Genomic DNA, 25009 nt, shown 5'->3' with positions numbered 1-25009 from the left:
TAGCTCCGAGAGTTCCGTCATTACGGGGGCTATTGCTTGAGCTAGCGCTCTAGCCAAGGCCTTTTTCAGGTAGTTCCTTGAAATAGGTGCGGGTGTAGGAGCGGTAGTTAAATCAGGTAGTGAGCTGTCAACGTCGGATTCAGGAGCTGCCTCCCCTGCACTGCTGCTATCATCAGGCGCCATGTTGTCCTCCAGGGTCTTTGAGGAGCTCTTCTTGAGGAATTTATGCATTCCAGCTTGGGAAGAGTGGGTTCTGGAGGGGCCTGGAGCCCCAAGCGATCTGTCTCTCCCAGGTTTGACCATTGTGCGCTGTGAATATCGCTGGATGGAGATGGATTCGGATACTCGAGTGGCAGAGCTGCAAATCAAGCTGCCATCTCGTTCCCCGGTCAGGCTCCGCCCCCGCCCTAGAAATGTTCTATCATGAATATCTACTAACGCTGGGTTCACACCGGCGTTCGGGTCTCCATATTAGGTTTCTGTCTTCTGCCTGCATCTTGTGGCCGTGGAAATGCGCAGTCGTCTCTGCCTGAGGCCAAAGGCCTAGAAGATTGAAACCCAGGACGGAAGAAGACACAGGGAGAAGGCGTTTCAGAAGAAGATGGAGGCATCACTGGAGAGTTCTCTCGCAGCATTGGAGACATTCCCAGTGCTGTTTGAGCGCTGGGGACCGCCCCCAGTGCTGTGAGATAACTCATTTGCATACCGAAGAAAACCTGGATTTCTACCGAACGGTGGCGCAGGGAAGAATAGCCTTTCTTAAGGCTATTCCTACGTGTCAGTCCAAAAAAAAGGTATCCAATGATAAGATCCCTTTAAGTTATTCCTCCATAAGCTTGGAGGATATGGACATGAACAAAAACCATTGGAAAAACATTTTTCAATCACTTTTCATTGATTTTAATTTAGTCTTCTGCGATATCACATTGCAACAGTTTAACCAATTTCTGAAGTTACCTCTTCTACATATGACAAAAGTAATAATAAATAAAAATTCTATGAAAATGAACAAGTAAAAGTCAGACATTGATTTTCGCTTCAACTGAATTAAAAAAAAAAACAACTCTCATGACACAGGCCTGGACAGAAATGACGGTTCCTGTAACTTAATATTTTGTAGCACAACCTTTTGAGGCAATCGCTGCGATCACACGATTCCTGTAACTGTCCATGAGACTTCTGCACCTCTCAGCAGATATTTTGGCCTCCTCATGAGCAAACTGCTCCAGTTATCTCGGGTGTGAAGGAGACCTTGCCCAGATAGGATGTTTCAGCTCCTTCCAAAGATTCTCAATAGGATTTAGGTCAGGGCTCATAGAAGGCCACTTCAGAATAGTCCAATGTTTTCCTCTTAATTATTCTTGGGTGTTTTTAGCTGTGTGTTTTGGGTCATTATCCTGTTGCAAGACCCATGACCTGCGACTGTGACCAAGCTTTCTGACACTGGGCAGCACATTTCTCTCTAGAATCCCTTGATAGTCTTGAGATTTCATTGTACCCTGCACAGATTCAAGACACCCTGTGCCAGACGCAGCAAAGCAGCCCCAGAACATAACAGAGTCTCCTCCATTTGTTTCACAGTAGGGACAGTGTACTTTTCAAGATATGTATTTTTCCGTCTGTGAACATACAGCTGATGTGCCTTGCCAAAAAGTTGGATTTTTGTCTCATCTGTCCATAGGACATTCTCCCAGAAGCTTTGTGTCTTGTCAACAATTTTTATTTATTATTACCTTTCAAGTTATTTCTGTGACCATTGTGAGGTTTTCTATCATTAAACGAGGGGTACCAACAATTTTGTCCATGTGTGTAGGTATACGTATATGGAGGGTATATTTGGTGGGGATATGTATACATATATGGAGGGTATACTTGATGGGTATGGGTATACATATATGGAGGGTATACTTGGTGGGTATAGGTATACATATATGGAGGGTATACTTGGGTATGGGTATACATATATGGAGGGTATACTTGGGGATATGTATACATATATGGAGGGTATACTTGGTGGGTATGGGTATACATATATGGAGGGTATACTTGGTGGGTATAGGTATACATATATGGAGGGTATACTTGGGTATGGGTATACATATATGGAGGGTATACTTGGGGATATGTATACATATATGGAGGGTATACTTGGGGATATGTATACATATATGGAGGGTATACTTGGTGGGTATGGGTATACATATATGGAGGGTATACTTGGTGGGGATATGTATACATATATGGAGGGTATACTTGGTGGGTATGGTATACATATATGTATGGTATACTTGGTGGGGATATGTATACATATATGGAGGGTATACTTGGTGGGGATATGTATACATATATGGAGGGTATACTTGGTGGCTATGTGTATACATATATGGAGGGTGTACTTGGTGGGTATAGGTATACATATGAGGGTATATTTGGTGGGTATAGCCAGCCCTGCTTTTCTGTATCAGATATTTAGTATGTACCTACAGACGTGCTACCATTATATGGGTATCCGAGCAGTTCTTTTATGTTCTGACAGGTCCATTTTGACATCATCCCACAATATAAAAGTCCTCTCAATGTAAGACTGACTTGCAAAGTGCTCTTTATGTTCCAGAAACTGCATTTCTTCCATTCTTACAGCATCCACTTTTTCTCTCCAGACTAACTCTTATGTCTATTTCGTAAAGTATCCTTTGTGTAAGGAAACGCATTTCCATCAGCCTGACGTCTGTTGTCATTTCTTGCCTTGTGTTCTCGGGGAGGCTTGTACATATGGAGGGAAGGAGCCGGCGACACTATGAGAGTATATTTAGCTGAGTATGTGGCTGCAGAGGGCTGGAATGTCCCAGGCAGCCAAACATGTGAATGCATTTTGCCTCCCTGATATTTGGCCTGTCTTAAAATATCTTCCACTCCCGGTCCGTAGGCGGTGAGGATCTTGAAGACACAAGACTCCGTCTGCATTAAACTTTACTAAACTTTGTTTTTTATCGATACAGTCAGCAGGAAAGTGAGCTGCAGACGGCAGAGGTTGGTTATTCTTCTACTATCTTCAATGCTATATATACAGTCTTTAGTGTTTTGTATCAGGCTATTGGGATTGTTCTACCTGTTATTGTAACCTCTGGGATAATATATACTTGATTAATAGTCTATTGCGGTTGTGGAACTACAACTCTCAGCATGTCCCGGGAAGGATCGATTGCAGAACTACAGGCGGAAAATACTTTGTACTTATGTTAATAATATTTTAGTAACATGTTGCTCCTAAAACTGAATTTAAGTATTGCAGGTAATGTCAGGATTCTGCAAATTCTTATGGTCCTGTATATCAATATGATGTAGACTAAGTCCATGGCGCTCTATAGAGACTATATTAGTAAGATTTTTATGTTAAAGAGGTTGTCCAGGAACCTTAGTACTTATGAGGAGGCTGGGAAAGGTGAAACCTAAAAAAAAATCATACCCAGCGACTCTTTGTCCCCCGCAACTGTCTGGTGTAGCTTGTACCAGGGATGGAAGTCGTCACCACACACGAACGCTCATAGACCTCAGAATAAGCAAAGGAACCAGTGACATCTATGAGTTACTTTTTTAATGTTTCACTTTCTCCGGCCTCATCCCCCAAGTACTAAAAATTCCTGGACAATTCCTTTAAGGGCGGGTTCACACCTGCGCCCAGTCTCCGCTTTCAGGTTGCCATCTTCTGCCCAAGAAACTGGACAGGAGACGGAAACCCGGCAGTCAGTTTTCAGACCTTTTCATTTGAGTGCCCGTGAGCGTCTTCTGCCTCTCCACGGCGAAACCATTTTTTTCAAGCGGACACAAAGTCGGACATGCAGGACTTTGTATCCGAAGATGCTCACAGGGGCTCACGGGCGGACACTAACTGCCGAGTTTCCGTCTCCTGTCGGCAGAAGACGGAAGCCCAGAAAGCGGAGACCGGGCGCAGATGTGAACCCGCCCTGAGCAATGTTTTAATGGGTTGAAAAAAAGTTACCAATGACTAAGTATCTTGCCAGTTCTCTGTTGACATGCCGCTTAGCCATGTCCGTCCCATCCCTTGGTTGATCTCCAGATGTCCCTGCCATTCCTTGGATACATCAGTATAGGTGACATGTCTTGTGGTAGCGACATCACATGACGTTTATTTACATTGGGGCTTTACACAGAACCACAACGTTGTAGAGTACCTGCAAAATGGATAAGATTCTAGATAATCCCATCTCCACACATTGCAGAAAAAAAATCTGCATTTTTAAAAACATAAGCATTTTTGCAAATGGCAACATGTCAATTATAGCTACGGAAATGCTGACGTCAGGGGGTCTCCTGTAAACAGCTGCGCCAAATTATTATTTTTTTTTTTAAAAGTTCAATTTGCGGCACCCCACATAACATCCTAATACTGGCAGTTTTAAGACCGTATGTATGGCGGCATGTGGAGTGATCAGTTTAGTTGAATATTGCCAATGCTTTTGCCTCAGCGTTACTTAGAACCTTTATGATTCATTTTCCACACCAACATTTTTTGGTTTTGTGTCTGCGAAACATATTGGCTCTGACACGGTTTTCCAGAGCTTGTCAATCCTGTTTTTTTCTTTAACAGTTTCATACCCAAATGTATGCTTAGAAAGGAATCTGAATAATACAGCAGATTAAGACATCAAAAGTCATTGCTCGGCAGGTGACGGATTGCCATAAAATACACTGCCTAACAATGTCTTTTCCCTTTGTGAATCGCTGCCTTTGTTGCTGAGATATCACTCATTGTGTCAATAAGCAAATAAGCTTTATAGAGCAATGAGGGAGTTATAATGTCAAAGCAATAGAGGCCGAGATCACAAGGGGAAAATACCATTTGATTCAGATGACCCTAACCTATCTATCTGCAGAGTTAATATACTGGCGTCTGGTGACACTAACCTATATATCTGCGGGGCAGGGTTGATATACAGGGATCGGATGACACTAACCTATCTATCTGCAGGGCAGGATTAATATACTGGGGTTTGGTGACCATAGCCTATCTATCTGCAAGGTAGGGTTAATATACTGGAGTCTGTTGACCATAACCTATCTATCTGCAGGGCAGGGTTAATATACTGGGGTCTGGTGATTATAATCTATCTATCTGCAAGGCAGGGTTAATATACAGGGATCTGATGACACTAACCTGTATATCTGCAGGGCAGGGTTAATATACTGTAGTCTGGTGACCATAACCTATCTATCTGCAGGACTGGGTTAATATACAGGAGTCTGCTGACCCTAACCTGTCTATCTGCAGGGCAGGGTAAATATACTGGGGTCTGGTGACCCTAACCTATCTATCTGCGGAGCTGGGTTAATATACTGGGGTCCAGTGACCTTAACCTATCTATCTGCAGGGCAGGGTAAATACTCTGGGGTCTGGTGAACCTAACCTATCTATCTGCGGGGCTCGGTTAATATACTGGGGTCTGGTGACCCTAACCTATCTTTCTGAAGGGCAGGGTTCATATACTGGGATCTGGTGACAGGCTCCTTTTAAGTAGCTTAGTCCTTCTATAACTGCATTTTAGCTCTCGCTGTGCATGTAGCGTCACAATAACATAACTTTTTGTGTTGACCTAGTATTATTATTATTGGCAGCTACTTTCAGGGCAGAATGTCATTTTGTCCACTTCTAGGATCTGTATCACCGCTTGGCTTTCACAGCACTGAGACCAGTTATGAATGTCCATAGAAGGAAATAACTTATGAATGACAAATCTTCTTACTCCTCACTACCATAACATGTCTAGAGATGAGGCTATAAATGCAGTGCAATGCAAAAAGAGTTATAAAAACAGTTCCCAATTCCAGATGGGCCTCCAAGTCACCCTACTGACCAGAAACGCAGCTTGGACTTCTCTTACCCAGGTCAAAAATTCAGTTTTTTTTTATCCTAGTCGAAAGATGGATTGACTAGATCCCTGGGTTGGGTGGTGGCAATGGCGTAGCTATAAGGGCTGCAGAGTTAGCATTTGTTACTGGGCCCTGCAGTCTGAGGGGGCCCTGCAGCCTCTCTACAATCTAAGAAGACACCCATATTACAGATAGAACATGGTAAACAAGACCCTGTTACAGATTTCTCACTGGGCTCCAGGGGCTTCAAGAGACGCCTCTAGTGTTCAACATAGGGATTTCTTAATCCAGGTCCATTGAGCTTGTCCTCTATAGGGCTATGGACAGTATACTGATTTATAACAATTTCCATATACTATAATATAATAATTTAATGATGTCTTTGTGCCTACAGCCAATGGCATTATCAGAGAGAACATCACATAGGTGATCAAATATCCTAAAAACTGGGCCCACTTTCCAGGTAGAATCCTTACTAAACATGATGAATCGTTGCAATGGTAAGGTACACAGCCAAGATGAACAGAAATCCTCTCATTTAAAGGGGGTTTGAAAATAACCATATTTACATTTGTAGGCAATTAAAACTAAAAAATATTTGCATCATTTGACCAATCCGCTGAATAAAAGCAATAGCGGTATTATGTTTAGCAGAAATGTTGTCACATGACAGGTAGATGGCGCTGTGTCCTGTTACTGTCCAGCTAGTCCCGCCCCTTAGACTGTTTGAGACGTGTAGGAGAATAAGCTATGTACTCTTGGGGACCCCCAGAATGGAAACCTAGTCCACATAAAAAAGCGATTACCTTAGGAAACCCACAAACCCCATAGACTATAATGGGGTCCGCGTGGTTTCCATTCGGTTTCCACACGAAAAGGGAGGAAAGCGCTGCTGGCGAACAGAATGCCCTTACAGAGACCAGGTGCAGGTGTGAGCCAAGCCTAACCCTGTTGTAGTTTGCAGCAATTTACGGTATCACAAACATTAACCAGCGTTCCCTGTGTGAAAAAAGTCACAATTTTGTGCAAATCAGAATTTTGTGCAAATGACTTTTTCATTTCTGTACCCTGCACACCACGTTCCTCAAGAGGGTCGTGACAGGGGGCCATTGACCCTGTCAGATTTATCATCATGTACACCAGTTCTCTGCCACCTCGTCATAAATTAGGCCCAAAATCGAATTTTCACACCTGTGACCTACCTACAGAATAGCAATAGGACCGGCACAGTAGTCGCAGAGCGGCAATGTAGCTTCTACTCTCAGCGTCTGACATCCGGAGGCTGCTAGAACGGTGATCTGTGCAGGATTCAGGTGTTGGACCCTGATAGATCACATACTGACCTTTGCTGTTGATAGGTCACCAGCCTGAAAATTTGACTTGGGGCTGGAAAACGCCTTTAAATTCCACTTAGGCCAGGATTGCCAAGACTGACATGGAAAACACCAGTCTTGATAAATCAGTCCCCAAGTGCTCTCCTTCTCTTTTCATCAGCTGTAGTGTGTATCATATAGTTTTGTAACAGCTGCTGCAGAACATCTTGATCATCATGAGAATGTTGGAAAGGTTTCATATTACTTATTCAATGGCGAAGATGAATTTCCCCTTTGCTCTTCAGAAAGAGGTTCTGCAGTAGTTGTGTGTTATTCTCAGTGTGTTATTTGCATGTCACATGTACTGGAATGTTTGGCTAAACATGATCTCCATTGAGGGATCATTTCATAGGCTCTGGTGTCCAGTATTATGTGACCGTGTTCAGGATAAAATGGGAAACACGTACTGTGAAATGTCCAGGATTGGTGATGACAAGCGGCATCTACGAACTCTCCCTACGTAGCCTTTATGGGTCACATTCCAGAATATGTGGGTGTTCTTTTTAAAATGGGAAAGGAGGGGTTAATGGTTTTGGGCAGGTCAATGGCTTTGTTCACATGTCGCGCAGTTGTTATCACTGTTTGCAGACCATGTTGTCAGTGGCGTAACTTGAGAGGGTGCAGTCGCAACGGGGCCCAGGAGCCTTAGGGGGCCCATAAGCACTGGCATCAGTACTGAGATTGCAGCTTCCATCTGGTCCATAAGCCAAGGAGACCCACAGATTACCTGAACCAGACTAAGGTGGATTAAACTCCTTAGCACCTGTAACCATCACTATCGAAAATTCCTTGTAGGGGGCCTCGGACAAAAGATTGCACCGGGGCCCACAAGACTTTAGTTATGCCACGTATGTTGTTATAGATATCTAGTCTTTTGCACGAGTTTATGGATATCTCAGAAATATTTTTTTTTTTTAAAGTCCACAAAAATATAGAAACTATTGTACATGTCATACTGTAGAATCTATAGAAATACAGAAGTTACTGTACATCATGGAACCATCCAGACCCTGCTACCATCTGACTCTTTGGATTCTGACTCTGGCCCAGTCAAAGTCTAGTCATAACCAAAATAGTAAATCTGGGTCTGGGTCTCTGACCTTCATGACTATTTCAGTTTCTTATGTCACTTTATTCCTGGATATAGTCTAGCTAGGAGATTGGTTCCATCCATATTGTCTTACACAAACTCTATCGGATGACCTGAGATAGGTCCTGGCTTGTGCAAAAGTACTGCCATCACCAACATGGTGGTCTTCTTAGATGACTGTGATCAAGTAACTTTACTTATATGTATCATCACTGTATTTTATTGTTCTTGTGTATATAGGTATTGTTTATGGTGGGTCTTGAAAGTCACTATTATCGTACTATGATCACGGATCAGATCCCCTTCAGTTGTATCACCGGAGTCTGGGCATAGCACACTCTTTGAAGTAATGCAGGACCAAGTTTATGGCTTTAATGAATCTCTGTCGCTGTTAGAAATCGGTCAGGCATAAGAGGGGCTGTAACCGGAATTGACCTTGGCGAACTGAAGCTCCTCAACTATCCAGACTAATTTGAACAGTTTCACTCGCTAGCTTTTCCAGGCGCAGATAAAGCAATTCATATCACACCTGAGGAAGGGGGATGAGGGTGAGCACCCTGACAGGGAGTGTATCTAAATGAGCCAGGAGCTCACCTTTCTTTTGTAGAAGAACTGTGTCACACCTTTTGGAGCAGCAGTGAGCTGGTTGGTGGCCATTCCATCTCAGATCATTCAAGTTCCAAGAAAGCAGTTTGCAGATGTTGGTGGTAACTGTGAGGAAAATCAGTCCCTCCCCTCTACATTGTATACTCTGTGTAAAGAAACCAGTCCCTTCTTCCTTCACTCGCTTTGAATTTGTCTTGCTCTTTTAATGGTATCTATGGACAGGATTTCCCTAATAGCATGGACTGAACAGCAAATTAGGTAGAAGAGAAACACCTAGTGGCAGCAACTGTAGATTTTTCAGGCAGAAGGCAGCAACATTTGTAAATAAAGTACACTACATTTTTGTCTAGAATCACATGCTCCACTAAATGAAATTAAGCTGTCTGAAAAGTTAGTGACCATTTAAGATCCATGACAGTTATGAATGGTCTGTTCCAGATGGAATCCAATTGGTAGAGAAAGTGTAAAGTACACGTACTATTTCTCTGTAGTTTTTCCATTCTGTTTTTGCCTCCATTGACCATAATGGGTCAGTCCGCTGTCCCTTTTCTGTCTGCTATCACATGAATAATCAGTTTTGAGGTATTTCCACTTTTGAATTTTTTAGAATCACCAAAGAATTTGTGAAAAATGGGTACAACACGAAATGCACATGGGTAACATCCATAATGGTCCATAGACTTACATGACCAAAATGAGTAGAGACAAAAGAAAATAGTCCATGCCACAATTTATCGCTCACTGTCTCTTGATCTGTGAATAAAAGGATGTGTGAATGGCTCCATACACTATAATGGGTCAGGTTCAATTCACATGTGCGCCAGAGCTTGGAGACTCAGATGCGGAAACTGCAAAAACCAAATAGTTATAGACAGTTATGATAGGTGTCCTTTTTTTTTTTTTTTTTTTTTTTTTTAATGGACACCTTCTGATCGGACACCAATGGTAGTGTGAACCCTACCTAAGTGAATTCCAATTAGTGTAGAATTATTTAGAAAATTGTAAAAAAAAAAAAAAAAGTGGCAGAAAAAAAACTGAGCAGTCAATAGGGTCCCTTGGTTGTCATTGGTGCTGTTTTAGTTTTTTTTGTTTCCCAAAAACAGCATAAAAAAGTGAACCTGCGGTAGTCCTAATGATTTCCAAAAAGTATAGAGTTATCTTGGTACCCATAGTACAGGCTATAACCAGGACGAAGAAATTGTCCAGTCCAAAAACAGTTAATTTTTGCAGGAACAATTCCAAATCCCCCCCCCCCCCCCAAAAAAAAAAAAAAAAAATGCTTTGTCTCGACTTGCTATAAAAAGAAATCCCAATTATTTGTGGCATTTTCCATAGCATTTAACTCATGTGCATATATTATTTTGCAAAAATGTTCTCCCAGGCATTGTGTAATCAAAAACTAAGCCAAGGAGAAAAAGTGCTGATGAAGACCGAAAAGCACCCCCTCGTGTTTGTGGAACAGTGTGAGGTTTTTATTAATGCACTGTCACAGCGGAGGGGATATTGTGTATAAGCCATATTTGATAAGCAGCGTAATTGTATTTACCACAAGAGCCCTGATCCTTTTATTCTTTATGAGCGCGGCTGATGCGTTGTCACCAGAATAGCGAGCATGCTTGATGAATTGCAAATAGCTTACCGTTTTTTTGCATTACCCTCTAGTCTCGCTGTAGTTTGGCTGTCAGAATCTCCTATTGAAGTCTTAGGTTATTGGCTTGCAGCAGAACACTTAAGCAAGATTTTAACATACTTGTTCCAGTTTGGCGAGAGAGGGGATATTTATAAACTTCTATTACCGTGACGCTTTTAGAGGGAACGGGTGCACAATACTTGAACAATTTGGGAGGGCACTTTTCGAGAATTATGATAAAAATTGGAGTTTTTATAGATACATAGCTCAGTTGTTTAGTTTGTGCTAGGTTCCATCAAGTCACAAAAGAATTTGAGAAAATCACTCTGAAGCCCAAACTGTTACTTTTCCTTATACTGTTAGGAGATTTGTCTCTTTATAAGGACAATAGAGGGGGGGGGGGGGGTTGGGGTGTCCGGTTTGGACCAATAAATACGATTTTATAGTAGAAAGCCACTCACATAGGGACTTGCTCATGGACAGTGGTCTGTCCCTACACAGGGTTGGTCATCAATAGCTAAACCTTGGACAACTATTTAAAGGAATTCTATCCAGGGGTGAACCTACCTTTTTCGCCGCCCGAGGCAGACAACAGAAAGCCCCCCTCTTCCCGGGAGGAGGGGGTGGAGTGAAGGGGGCGTGGCGGAGCGGCGTTAGCAGTCAGAGAGCAGGCAGGGAGAGGAACTGCTCTCTGCCTGAGCGTGAGGGGAGGCCACTGGAGCAGCGCTGCGTCCACAGGGCCTCCCCAATTCACCGCTCGGTGACAGTGACGCTAAGCCAGTCCGGGACAGCTTGTCCTGGACTGGCTTAGGTAAGCAAAAATGCCGCCTTCCCCGGGGCTCTGGCATAGCGCCGACTGAAGCGGTCGCTTCAGGTTGCCTCATGGGAGGTGCGGCGCTGATTCTATTACCGAAACCCAGCATGTCAATCCAGCCCCACAGATAGAAAAGTTAGGGTCAAATGATTCAAATGGTCCAACATATAGATTAGGGTTAGGGACACTTGAGTCAAACTGTGGTTCCAGCTTGTGAATTATGGGCCTCCATTGTTGAGATGTTGCTGTTTTTGTCAATATGCAATGATCTCTTTGGAGCAACAAGAGGTGTTACCATTGTAGTAAACGTCAACACCCTCGCTGCTCCAAAGAGCTCATTTTCATATTGGCCAAAATATGCAAATGAGCACCAATATACAAGCTGGAACCACTGTTTGACTCAGGTGTCCCTAATACTAATATATCTGTTGGCCTGGGTTGATACTTGTTTTCGGTGACAGACTCTCGTTAACCTACCAACCATTGATGATAGACCATGGAAAGAGAAGGATGGACTGGTGTAGGATGTGGAGAATCTGACCTCACTACATTTAAAGAAGTTTGAGTAGTTGGCGTGATAGTAGTGTCAGAAAGGGAATGGGATTTCGATAGGGCTGGCCAAGAGATGTGATAGACAAACTTGATAACATTGATGGCTGAACCCCTGGGCAAGGCCATACCCTCTATAGGCAGCAGTGACGTATTGTTATATGTCAAGATACACTCCCGTTTTGCTAACAAGGGTATGAAATGTGCTGATCAAACCCACTTTTTGGGACATGACCTGATTAAAGTGCCCACATCATGAGCGCTAGGCCAGCAGATGAGTCCAGGCCAGCCTTCCACTGAGCCTGGGAGACTTGCTCTCTCTTCCTAAAGTTTAGGAGGTGACCATATTATTCAGGCATATCCGGGACATTCCAGGAAAGTTGGCAAGTAGGGTGATAGGTAACAAAGGAGCTTTCCTTTTCCATGGGTGGGAATGTGGCCACCATTTCACTTCAGTGCTTGAACCGGTAGACAACCTGCCTGCCCACCCTATTAAATTCCTGGTGGTAGATTGAAGGTTCGTCATCATTTCATAGGTATAGTCAATGTAAAGTAGGTCCTGGAAGACAGACATCATGACAGAATGTGAGGTCTATCAGAGGTATGGCAAATCTTCTGGAAATGTTCATTGGTCTATGGTTGCTCACAGTTGTAGAAGTCAATGAAGGGTTCAGTAACCTAGACACATTTGTCATTCTCCCAAGTGGTGGGATTAGGGTTAAGGTACTACTTGAATACAGGCAACCTGCAAAGCCTAGGGCTGTATGGTTTGGCATGAATAAGAACTATGGGGAAATCCATCCAAAAATGATCTTCTGACATTATAGGCATATGCATCAATATCTCAGACAGTTGTATTCGAACTTTTATGGACAATAAACTCTGAGTGGTACCAAATGGGTTTTGTTGCACTATAGCTTTGTTAACCAGGTCACCTAGAAGCTTACAGACTTCATGATCTCGTGTTTTTCTAAAGTGTTCTCCTGCTGGGACACCCCAGTGATCAGCTGTAATCTGAAAGGGAACCTATCTGTTTGGTTTCTCTGCAGCGCCACCACTGGAGAGATGAAGCATTACACAGTGTCCATTCAAATCAATGAATTGTCTGTGTAATGTGGAGCAGGACAGGTCCTCCAGAGAGAGAAATTCAGGTCCTCCAGAGAGAGGACTCACCCTATAAATTCACATCTCCTTTATAGGGTAAATTTACAAGGTTTCTGATCCAGACAACACATGTAAGGTTTTCATTGCTCCTTTCTTTATCTCTTGCATATTCATATACAATACTGGTATAAGAATGAAGAATTATAAAGTGGTGAAGGTGGAGGTTAGTATTCTCGGGCGGCCGAAGGTTACTTCATTAAACTAAATCTGATTATCTTGAAGTATTAGACAGCACAATAAATATCTACCCATGATAAGTGGATAGAATATGTTGGAAATATTGCACGGATAGCCGCAGCGTTACTATTTACGACATTGGGGACCGTCATTACTTGTCTGTACTGAGTCCGTTGTTATAAAAAAATCATTTTTCCTCTTAAAAGACAGATTGTGAAAAGTCTGGATTCATCTTGGTAAAGGTCAGACATTTTTCTTTTAATGTCACTATATGGCTCTTTATATTTCCATGGAGAATTTCTATCTCCTGAGAAATTGCCTTGGTAGCCCGCTACATAAGCGTACATATCTAAACTACCGTACCTTGACATCTATTTCTTGCTTGTAGTTTTACCACAAACAAAACCTTTTACGCAAATTAATTTTCAGATACTCAAATATCAGGGAATTGAAGGGGGTCCAAGCGAGAGAGAGAGGCTACAAAGAGTATTCTCTGAAGAAGCTGTCACGTCTTTTGGGTACCATGTAATGCTACATTTCTCCTGTGGTGGCGCTGCAGGTCAATTAATACTTCCAGCACTTGATCACTGGAGGTGCCAGAAAAGCAATGAACTTTTATAGAATAACATCATCAGCTTTTTTTTCGAGAAGTTATATGCTCCTCTTTGGAGCACTGACCTCTTCTTAGTTCCTCTGTTGCACACAGTGGCCCAGATTGACCAGTGTGTTTACAACTAGATACTGGCTTAAACATGGAGCATCTTTGATGTAGTGTAGGCACAGTATGGTGCAACTGCTTTGGGCTAATTTTTTTTTTTTTTACCTACTAGACATATGGGTATCAATTCTCTGAAAAGGGGGCATGGCTTAGATGTGCCACTGTGTCAAAAATGGACCATAATTGTATAAAAAAAATTCTAGATCAAAGTAAGCTAGCAAAAAAGTTGGTATAAACTTAGATCACAAAGTCTAAAGATATGCCAGATTTATCATCCAGCATTAGTCACTGTGATAAATCTGGCAAATTTTCAGTTTGCCTTTCTGTTTACACTGACAACTATTAGTAAATCTGGATTAGTGGGGTTTTTTGTATGAAAAAGAGTCAGATTAAGGCTTTACTAGATGTACATTGTGAATTTGATCTCTTTCTCGTACAGAAAACACTGTGTGCATCAGAGGAGCAGAAAGGAAGCCAGTGCTCCAGAGGGGAACACATAACTTTGCAATAATTCAATAACGCTGTTAATAAGATAGGTGATAGCATTCCATTTTTGTTCTTTTACTTGAGTGCTTTAATGGGAGGCTTTTTAACCTATTGATTTCAATGTGTAGCATGCGTAAGATGGCACCCATTGAAGTCAATGGGATCTGTTTTGAAGCGCCTCACTCTGACACGAGTTTACGTGTCAGAATGAGCGGAGCGTTACTCCATGTGAAAGTAGCCTTACTACGTACATCTTGAAATGAAACAATTCTGAAATCCATCCCGGTATCACATCACTACCTACTGTATTATATTGAGTGCTTGGGCATGTCTAGTATACGTAGTATTGCGGTCTAAATTACAGTAAACTACTGAGTCATCTCCATCAAACCACTTGATATTTGTAAGATGAAGCTTTCTTCTTGATACAAAAGGGGTTCTTGTCTTCTTAGAACACACCCAATGTCCCAGACAAGTGGCCTCTTACAAATATCTCGGCAGGAATGATAACAGAATAAAAGCCTAGTGTTTTCCTGCTATTCTTAGCTAGTCGAAAACATCTTCTCTAATATGAAATTTAGACTCACTGCTGTACTGTCTGAACACAGGGTAGAGATGTCTGAGCAGGAGGCTTCATGGGTAATATGTCGGCATTAGGGTACAATATATTTGATATGATCCACAAAAGACGTATTAAATCTTATTCATGTCTCGGGGGGTTCAATGGTACCCACAAAAATACAATTCAATTAAAAGGACATGTACAAGTTCATACCTTCTAATATCTCTGTCGGTAATATAGAGATGTTTAAGACCCACCCCCAGACTGCCCATGAATTGTCAGGACTGCCCCCAAACAGTTTAGGACTACCCACTGTTGAGCTGCATTATTGCAATATATGGCCTTCTTTGGACTTTTTCTAAAAATTTGGGGTTGTCCTAACAAATTCAGGACACTCGGGAATTACACATGTTTTGAACAGATGGACTTCAGACAGGGTCAGGGCTACTGATATGAAATGGATTTTACGCCAAGGATGGATGAATTATCAAGCTGGGGGATGGTATATGGTACAGGTCCAAACAGTAAGTCCTGTAAATTCTTCCTAGCATAAAAGGACCAAGAAAGATCTGCTGACATCTCCCATGTATCCACCTTGAGGGTCATTCCGTCCTTGGAATCACTTATGCTGAATATAAAGTACCACTTCTTTGCCCCTGCACAATATATCGACTTCCAGCTTGATAATTCATCCATCTTTGGCGCTGCAAAAGAATCCATTTTTCTTCAAGGTCTCACATTAGTAGCCCTGACTTTGACAGATGCCATATTACCTACTGGGTGGGCCTACCATCCCAGGATTGGACCGGTAAGCTGACAAGCCTTTATCTATAGAAGATCTGTGCTTAATGCTCCAACAAATGCCTTGATCTACATCAACCTCCATGCTAAGTTCCTTCAACAACTATTTGTGCAAAAGCCACCCTGACTTCTCCTTGTGACAAAAGTGCCAGTGCTTGTGTGGTCGGCGCTCCATTCACTTCTGTCAAGCTCATGGAGATTGTGGTTCAGGCAGCCCGATAGGTGTAAATGGAGCAAGCGTACTGGTGCTTCATTCACACTATCGTTGCTGGTTTTCCAGATTGGACACTTGTCCCCTATCCTTTGTGTTTGCAGTGGTACACCCCATTTAAACTAACATGTACGGTACTAAAACAGTCCACAATACCCATGACTTGTACAAGTTAAAACCCTAGATAACCCCAATATTGTGTATAAACCATTGCCCGTCTTCGCCAGTTTCTTCCCCGTCTCATTTCTTCTATTAAACATACCTAACCCAGAATTCAGTGAAAGTGGGACTTCTGTTCCTTTAGAAAATCTCTTCAATTATCTTATATGGAAACTTTTTTTTACTAGCAAATGCCGCCACCTTCTTTGTAACGCTATACCCTACGACAATAAATGAGGTGCAACAGCGGGCACAAACTGGGAAAACTCAAAGGAATGTCCGCTTCAAAGAATGGGGCAGGTCTGCTGTAGAAGCTAAATAATATTAGCATGGTCTTATTATGGGATGGATTCTGTATAAAGTGAATACTAAGTAAGTAAGAGGATGTCATTGTACGATGTTACTATGATAATAGGCTGCACGAGAACATCGCAGCACAGGGTACAGTCTCTAATTGCAGACAGTTCTGAAAATGCAGATATGACATGGCAACGCCAATAGATATAATATATGGCAATGCAGAAATTGCCTCAGTAGTTTCTGCATGAGCCCGTTGTTATTCATATACTAATTAGCCTTCTCCGTGCACCGGAAGCGTCTGTGTGCACCCCCTCTGCTATTCTCTATGTGTGTGAGAGCATGGAGAGGAGTCATCAGCAGCAGCCTCCCTGCTCTCACGCACATAGAGAATAGCAGACGGTGCTCACAGACACTTCCGGTGCATGGAGGAGGCTAATTAGCATAGGAATAAAAAACAGACTTATTCAAAAACCACTGAGGCAATTTACATACAAAAGGTAGGTGTGGAATAACCTTTCTAAAGGCTATGCAAGTATGTGCTTACCGTGTTTCCCTGAAAATAAGACAGTGTCTTATATTAAATTGTCACTCTAAATATAGGACTTGTCTTATTTTCGGGGGGTGCCTTATTACAACCGGCAGTCATGCCGGCAATTCCTTAGTGGAGCGTCAGCATGACTGCCGGTTGTAGGTAGTGTAGTGTAGGGGAGGGGGGAAGGTATCATACTTACCTTTCCCTTCTTCCTAGCAGCGCTGGTGCTGCTGTTCATCCCGGAAGTGGTGGGCAGGGCTTAGCGGCGCTTTCGTGGGCGGGGCTTAGCGAGCTCCACTTCACTGACACAGCAGCCGTGCTCTGTGCTCCGTGTGCACAGGAAAGCCGGCTGCTGCCTCTTCTGTATGGCAGCTGCTGTCTCTGCCTCTGGGATGAGCTGGGAGAGCTCATCCTACAACAGCAGAGGCAGCAGCCGGCTTTGCTGTGCACACGGAGCACAGAGCACAGAGCACGGCTGCTGTGTCAGTGAAGTGGAGCTCGCTAAGCCCCACCCACAAAAGCTCCGCTAAGCCCCCCCCCCCCCCCCCGAAACCCCGCACACCACTGCCAGGCATGCCTTATTTTCGGGAGATGCCTTATATTAGGCAATTTAACAGAAACTCCCGCATGCCTTACTTTCAGGGGGTGTCCTACTTTCGGGGAAACACGGTAGCTAAAAATGACATTTCCCAATGATAGAGCCCCTTTAAAGGGGTTATCCAGCTTCCAAAAATTATTTACAAATACATCCAGAGCAGTGCTAAATCCTCACTTTTCATTTGTGCACCCTTTACTTGTTTTATTTTGCTTTCTGGTCTATGGGCAAACTACATTTCCCATGATTCATCTGCCTTCACTTACTCTCTGTGTTTGCTGCTCACGGGGTTTGGGAAGTAAATAGGGAAACAGTGCCTCTGTATGCTGCCCTCTATGGGAAACTCCCTTGAACATCATGCCCGACTTTCCAACAAGCCTTTAATTGCAATGATGTGGGATTTTGCCAAGTCAGTATCATCCCAATTGTGGACGGCGCTGTTTCGATCTGATTGGATCTCATCAGCACAGTCTAGGGAGAACTGACTTGGCAGAGGTGAGAGACTTCTAGACCAGATTATGGGGATATGTATATACTAGAGATGAGCAAGTACTGTTCGGATCAGCCGATCCGAACAGCACGCTCGCATAGAAATGAATGGACGTAGCCGGCACGCGGGGGTTTAAGCGGCTGGCCGCCGTCAAAGCGGAAGTACCAGGTGCATCCATTCATTTCTATGGAGCGTGCTGTTCGGATCTGCTGATCCGAACAGTACTCGCTCATCTCTAGTATATACCACCATGTAGGTGTATGGAGTCTTATAAAGCCATTTTCGCTCCACTGTGGGGGATTATGGGAAGAATATTCAAATATGTTTCCCAGGATGTAAATAGAGGAACACTGCCAATCAGATTGAAACGGCGCCGTCCACAGTTGGGATGATACTGACTTGGCAAAATCCCACATCATTGCAATTAAAGGCTTGTTGGAAAGTTGGGCATGTTGTTCAAGGGAGCTTCCCATAGAGGGCAGCTTATACAGGCAGTGTTTCCCTATTTACATCCTGGGAAACATATTTGCATATTCTTCCCATAATCCCCCACAGTGGGCGAAAATGGCTTTACAAGGCTCCACACACCTACATGGTGGTCTCTCCCTAAAGAGTGAAAATTGGGAAGCTGAGTGAGCTTGCCAACGAGGAGGAGGGAGGGGTACACAGAGAGTTAGAGTAGGCAGATGCATCATGGGAAATGTAGTTTATTCACAGATTCACTGCATGTACTGTAAGTAACAGTGATCCAGGGATAGAGAGGAGATCCCTCACGAGACCATCCTCAACCTCATCAGGAGCATGCCCAGGCGCTGTTGGGAGGTCATACAGGCTTGCGGAGGCGACACACACTACTGAGCCTCATTTTGACATGTTTTAAGGAAATTACATCAAAGTTGGATCAGCCTGTAGTGTGTTTTTCCACTTTAATTTTTTTTTTTTTTTTGGAGGGGGGGTGACTCCAAATCCAGGCCTCCATTGGTTAATAAATTTGATTTCCATTGATGATTTTTGTGTGATTTTATTTTTTTAGCAGTGTGTATTGTTGACTTCTCGTTGCAGGACAGTGTCCAGGGCGAGGGTTAATGTCCATGTATGATCCCTGATCTCTTAGGTGCGGCAGCTGCTCCTTCTAATAATAGATAGTTGTCACAGACACAAACAGCTGTGTATAAGCAGGCGGCCATTTCTTCTGAGCCCGGTGACAGGTCTGTGTAGTCAGTGACCCGGAGGTTATTGTTTATGAACTGTCCCATGTTCTGTCTGGAGAAGCGAAGGCAACAAGTAGAATTGCGCAGATTTTGTGTTTTATTAGTTTACCATTGCCTTGTTGCCAGGGTTAGAGATAAGACAGTTGCATTGATTTCTTTCCTTCCCTCAGGTAGCTTTTTGGCAGCGAGTAGTAATAAATCAATTTGTGTTTCATTTGTTTTATTGTGTCGCTCTCCTCCATGGCCTCTGCCTAGTATTGTACTAGAAAGGAGCTGAGCTGCAATACGAGGGAGAGCCCCGAAACAAGAGTGGTGCTGTTTCCAGGGCTTTGGAGGTGGAGTCAAACTAAACCAATTTTATTTTTTATTGTCTCTTTCATTATCATTAATCCTTTAGGCCTGGGGTCTACACATGTGAAATACTAAGGCCCCATGCAAACGAATGAGTGCCCTTCTAATGCTCCCTGGACGGTCTGTTCCGTTCAGATGAACATAGAGAAGGTTCTTTCCTGCTCCGAGTCATGGGAGCACAACACATTGGGAGCCCCCATAAGTTGGGTACATCATTGAATGCACTTGGGTGACAATAAGATGTGACTCTAAGTGTCATCCGAGTGCAGTCCTCTGCAAAATCATCTCGGAGGACACACTCGTTCATGTGCATGGGGTCTAATTGTAAATGCAACATGAGGCAATAAAGACCAGGTACTGACAACATAAGCTGATTTCTCAAAATTTTTTAACTTGAGCCACGCCAGCCAATCTATTAGTATAACAACTAGGAAATTTTGCCACGGAGGGCCAACAAATGTCACATAATACCCTGATCAGAGGCAAACAAATCCCACAGTACAGCATACATAATACTCATAGCAACACCAAATACCACATTGCAGTAAAAAAATACCTCCCCTACCTGTGTTCAGCAGAAGATGCCTCTCAGAAGAACCAAAAACCCCAGTGTGGCACATCTCACCCCAACAGTGCCAAAGAAATACCACCATGCATGGCAAAAAATCTCCGCAGAAGACAGTACTGCAGCCCTAGTCGCAGCATTGCCCCCGAACCTTCTCTTTTTCTAATGGTAGGTACAATGTTCCTCTTTCCACCTACTTCATTGGCAGCAGAATTCTCCCCACCAAATTATTCCCCAATTCCACATCTCCCATAATGTCAGGAGCACCCACACAACATAGAGAGGAGGTATAAGAACAGTCTCCTGCCTCCAGTACCAGTCTATGATCCCTCCAGACTCTGGCTGAAACTGTTCCTGGGTCAAGGACTTGTGAATTCTTGGTGGTGATGTCATCACAGCTCCTTCATCCTTCCTAGCCATGGATACTGCACTGATAATGCAAGTCCGCCATTATCAGTGTTGTATCTGCTTTATAGTCCCCGAATTGTACCAACTGGCAGGAACCTTCAGCTCACCGGCCAGGGGGCCATGTATCACCTATGCCTTTAAGGTTTTTAGTTTTTTTTAAAAAATATAGATATTATTTTGGAAAATTAAAACCAACATTACCCAAACATCTTACAAATATGTTTAATGTAAATATGAACAAAAATATTAACATGATATGAGCAATAAGTAATTTCCTAGTGACACATTTCCTTTAAAGGGATTGTCTATTTCATTTTTTATTATTTAGTTGTACTCACCTCTCCCTGGGCCTCTGTTTCCAGGGGCGAGCACTCTGTTCATCTGTATACAGGTCCCCTAGTTGATGTCATCAGTAACATCCTGTTTGTGTGAGCCAATCACAAGCCTCCGCGTTGACTGCTCTGACATGTCATTTGTGAAGAGGTAACCACCGAGGCCTATGATTGGCTGTGGTGATCACCTGGTACAAACAGTTGGGGGATCCATAGGCAGGTGATTGGAGCTGCCAGTGCAAAGAGAGAGGTGAGTACTGGTTTATTATGTTAGTAAATAATAAAAAAATTAAATGTACGACCCCTTTAATAAAAAATGAAATACTAATGAATACTGTATCTACTTCAAAATAATACGAGCAACAAATACAAGATTTTTTACCACACCAATGCAAAAACTAGACGATTTGAACAACAGAGAAAGCCAAAATGAGGGGGACTATCTGGTGGTTCTTAAATCCAAAAATGGCCGAGAGGTTAAGCTAGAACCTCATTTGCATAACAAACCCAAATGATAAAAATTCTGACATGCCTGGGTTGTAATCCTATCTAAATTGGCAGCAAATGTTCGGGACAAAAACTAAGAACAATGTCACCGTGCCTAAGGACTCGTACACACAATGCTTGTCATGCTTCGTATTCATTGCAGGCCCATCCAGAGACTTGAAGATTAAGATTCTGTAGTCTTATTATGACACCCTGGCAGCCATAGTGAAAGGCTCGAGGACCCTGAGGTCTTAGTTTGTAAATCTCCTGAGGTGCCCATAGTTAATACAAAAAGTGAAAGACACTCTATAGAAGTAACAGCATGTACAGATGTAGCAATCCATAAAGGAGTCTTCCAACCTCAATAAAGACTTTCTTAAATATAAAAAGAAATAAAATAAGTGTCCCCCCCCCCCCATTCCAGCACCAGGCACGAAGTAAGCATCTGCGGCCACCCCGTGAGGTTACTGTCTTGTAGTGCACCATGTGACTGACTATAGCGGTGACGTGTCTTTAGACTAGTAATGTATGAAATATGTTGTCTTGGAATATTACCGTATATACTCGAGTATAAGCCGAATTTTTCAGCCCAGTTTGTGCTGAAAAAAAACCCCTTGGCTTATACTCGAGTCAGCAAAAAAAAAGAATTTTTTTTAATTTTTTTTAGGAGGGGGTGTCTATGACCAGCCACAATATTAATGTACAGAATCTCCCATAAAATAGTGCAAGAAAAAAAAAAAAAAGGATTTAAAAAAAATAAAATAAAAAAAGTTCTAAATCCCTCCTTTCCCTAGAATACATACAAAAGTAGAAAATTACTGTGAAACACAAACACATTAGGTCTCCCTGTGTCTGACAGTGCCCGGTCTACTGAATATAGGGTATCTGCAGTGCTCCTGTTCCATCAGGAAGGGGTTAATAGGAGCACTGCAGATCCCCTATATTCAGCCAGACTGAATTCCAAGTGGGGGTAAAAAACCCAGTCCTCAAGCTCAGGGAAGGGGCAGAAAGACAACCAAAACACTCCCTCCCCTTTCCCAGCACTTACTGCACCCGAAAACTACGACCATTTTAATTTTTGAAATTTTCCAGTAGCTGCTGCATTCCTGCCCCCCCCCCCCCCCCCCCCCCCGGCTTATACTCGAGTCAATAAGTTTTCCCAGTTTTTTTGTGGTAAAATTAGGGGCCTCGGCTTATATTCGGGTCGTCTCATACTCGAGTATATACGGTAATAATTCTCATAAATTATTGGTTTTATTCTTTCGGTCCACACGATTCGGGGATACAGGGCTCCTCTATATGTGCCTTTATACTAGCGCTATTACAGCTCGGTACAATGTGGAGCCATGATATAACTGTTTACATAAGCCCGTAGACTTCTTTGACCAACTCTTCAAATCAAGTCTATCAAAGCTTGGGCCAAATCAGTGCAAGTGACCCGCTGGTTTCTAAGAAGCGGGCAAGAGAGCCATCTTCAAAGCAAGCTTCAGTAGAAGGATAGGCTTTCATCAATGAGTGATCCTCGGGGGGAGGAGAATTTGTAAAATATTTCCTTATAATTGGCGCAACACAGAATTCACTTTGTTTGGCTTCAGTTGTCCTCTTGCATCACATTAGCGTTGCCACCCTTCATTGATCCTAAAAAGGGAACAGTGGAACAAAGGCTCGCTCCTCTCTATAGTTCATAGTCAGACCGTGTTTTGATATATGTGGAATGAAGGGACGGACGGCGAGCTGTGTGATTTACCGCCTTCAATTAAAAAAAACCTTGTGAAGACTATATTTCTGAGGAATTATTAATGTCTTACTGAAAATGGAAAATTTCCCAATTAACTATTCCATGTGTCTCTCCCAGTCATCCATGCGTTAGATTCAGCTAAGGAATGGGAATAATGATTTTTTAACTACGACCTGTGATATTGTACGGGATTAATAATTTACGTTTCTGTTCAATAAGAAGCTTTAATCAGTTTTTTATGCCCGACAGAAGTCTGATTTCTATGTAATTTATTGGATCGGTAAAATTTGATGTATGTATAAGTGCTATATGGCAGGTTCAAGGATGCCACATGGCGGTCACTTAAGTGGTTTTAATAAAAGAATAGATCATAGCCAAGGAAGTCAAGGAAGTATGATAAAAGAAAAGATAATAAGGAAGAAGGAGCCGCTTAACTTCAGGTCAGGGCGGGTTCACCCCAGCGCCCGGTCTGCCGACAGGAGACGGAAACCCGGCAGAGAGTGTCCGCCATGACGGCTAAACGTTTTTTTTTTTAACTGGACACAAAGTCCTGCATGTCCGACTTTGTGTATGGTTAAAAAATACCGGTTTTGCCGCGGAGACCACAAAAAGCTCACGGGCACTCACCGGCAGACACTTTGCAAACCCATTTATATGAATGGGTTTGAAAAGTGACTGCTGGTTTCTGTCTCCTGTCCAGTTTCTCAGGCAGAAGACGGAAACCTGAAAGCGGAGACCAGGGCGCAGATGCAAACCCGCCCTCAGATCTCTCTTCCTTAGGGGTGCTGATTTGATGTACAAGATATACAGGCAATTCAAAGATGGTAGCCACCTAAAATCAGATGAGTTGCCTATTATGCCCCCTTAGACCCTCTCCCTAATGTATACATAAGAATTGGCCCTTCCAGAAGTTGCGAGAAGTGTATGCGTTGCGTGCATGTCTGAATGTGACCTCCTGCCCTAGTACCACATGGTACCAAGACTTTCTACAGAGCTGGAACTGACAGTGAAAAAGCGACAAAACCAACAAAATTAACCATTTTCAATACAGTTAGGAAATTGTAACAATAGTTTTAAAGGGGTCATTAAGAAATGGCGTATCTGATAATTCAACTCTTCATCCGTTTAACTGGGGCTAAGTAGGACACAGTCAGTAGACAAGAGTCACCACTCTTTATAGAGTCACCACTCTTTACCACTGTTTATAGAAAAACAGAAATTTTGATCTAGTTCTGGACAATCCAGACTAAACCCAACCAATCCTAAAGTTAAAAAGGTCCTTTCACCACCTCCACCAACTCAAGTTATAAGTATCTGTTAATAGGCAATGTTCCTCTCATTCCAGCACTGTTGGAATTTTCTCTCCAGCCTCCACCGTTCCTGAGCAATAAGTGCAGTTAGTTTTGGTGCCTGATGTCTTATTTAAGCTCTGTATTGTCAGGTGGGCGGTGTCAGGCAGGAGGCGGTGTCAGGCAGGGGGCGTGAGTTAGAGCTCCAATCAGAGGCAGCCAGTGTCAGAGCTCAGAGTCACACCCCTTGTCTGCTCCTGCCTGACACTACAGAGACTAAATAGTATATCAGGCACCAAAACTAACAGCATTGATTGCTCAGAAACAGTGGAAGCTAAAGAAAAAAATCCAACTGTGCCAGAATCAGTGGAGCAGCAGCTAATAATTGATGTAAAGAGCTGGACGTTTTGGAGGTGAAAGGTTTTCTTTAAAGTCACTGCCGTAAGCAACATTGATTATCTTATAACAATGGCATTGATCAAG

General features: G+C 42.9%; 1 protein-coding gene across 3 annotated transcripts in view; it reads left to right on the top strand.

Annotated features, from left to right (window-relative positions):
- Nucleotides 1-25009, top strand: part of SGCG (sarcoglycan gamma) — a 162811-nt gene that overhangs the window by 53743 nt on the left and 84059 nt on the right. The window contains exon 1 of one of the 3 annotated variants that reach the window (XM_075266075.1): nucleotides 2882-3030. The exons of 1 other annotated variant lie outside the window; for it this stretch is intronic. The gene's annotated coding sequence lies outside the window, so the exon portion shown is untranslated. Of the gene's footprint in view, nucleotides 1-2881; nucleotides 3031-25009 lie in introns of those variants that run through there. One more of the 3 variants, XM_075266076.1, reaches the window with a different exon arrangement.

Source organism: Leptodactylus fuscus, chromosome 2 (genome assembly GCF_031893055.1).
Source record: "Leptodactylus fuscus isolate aLepFus1 chromosome 2, aLepFus1.hap2, whole genome shotgun sequence".
Taxonomy (NCBI): domain Eukaryota; kingdom Metazoa; phylum Chordata; class Amphibia; order Anura; family Leptodactylidae; genus Leptodactylus; species Leptodactylus fuscus.
Note: the sequence above shows the minus strand (reverse complement) of the source record. Positions and strands in the feature narration are given on the sequence as shown.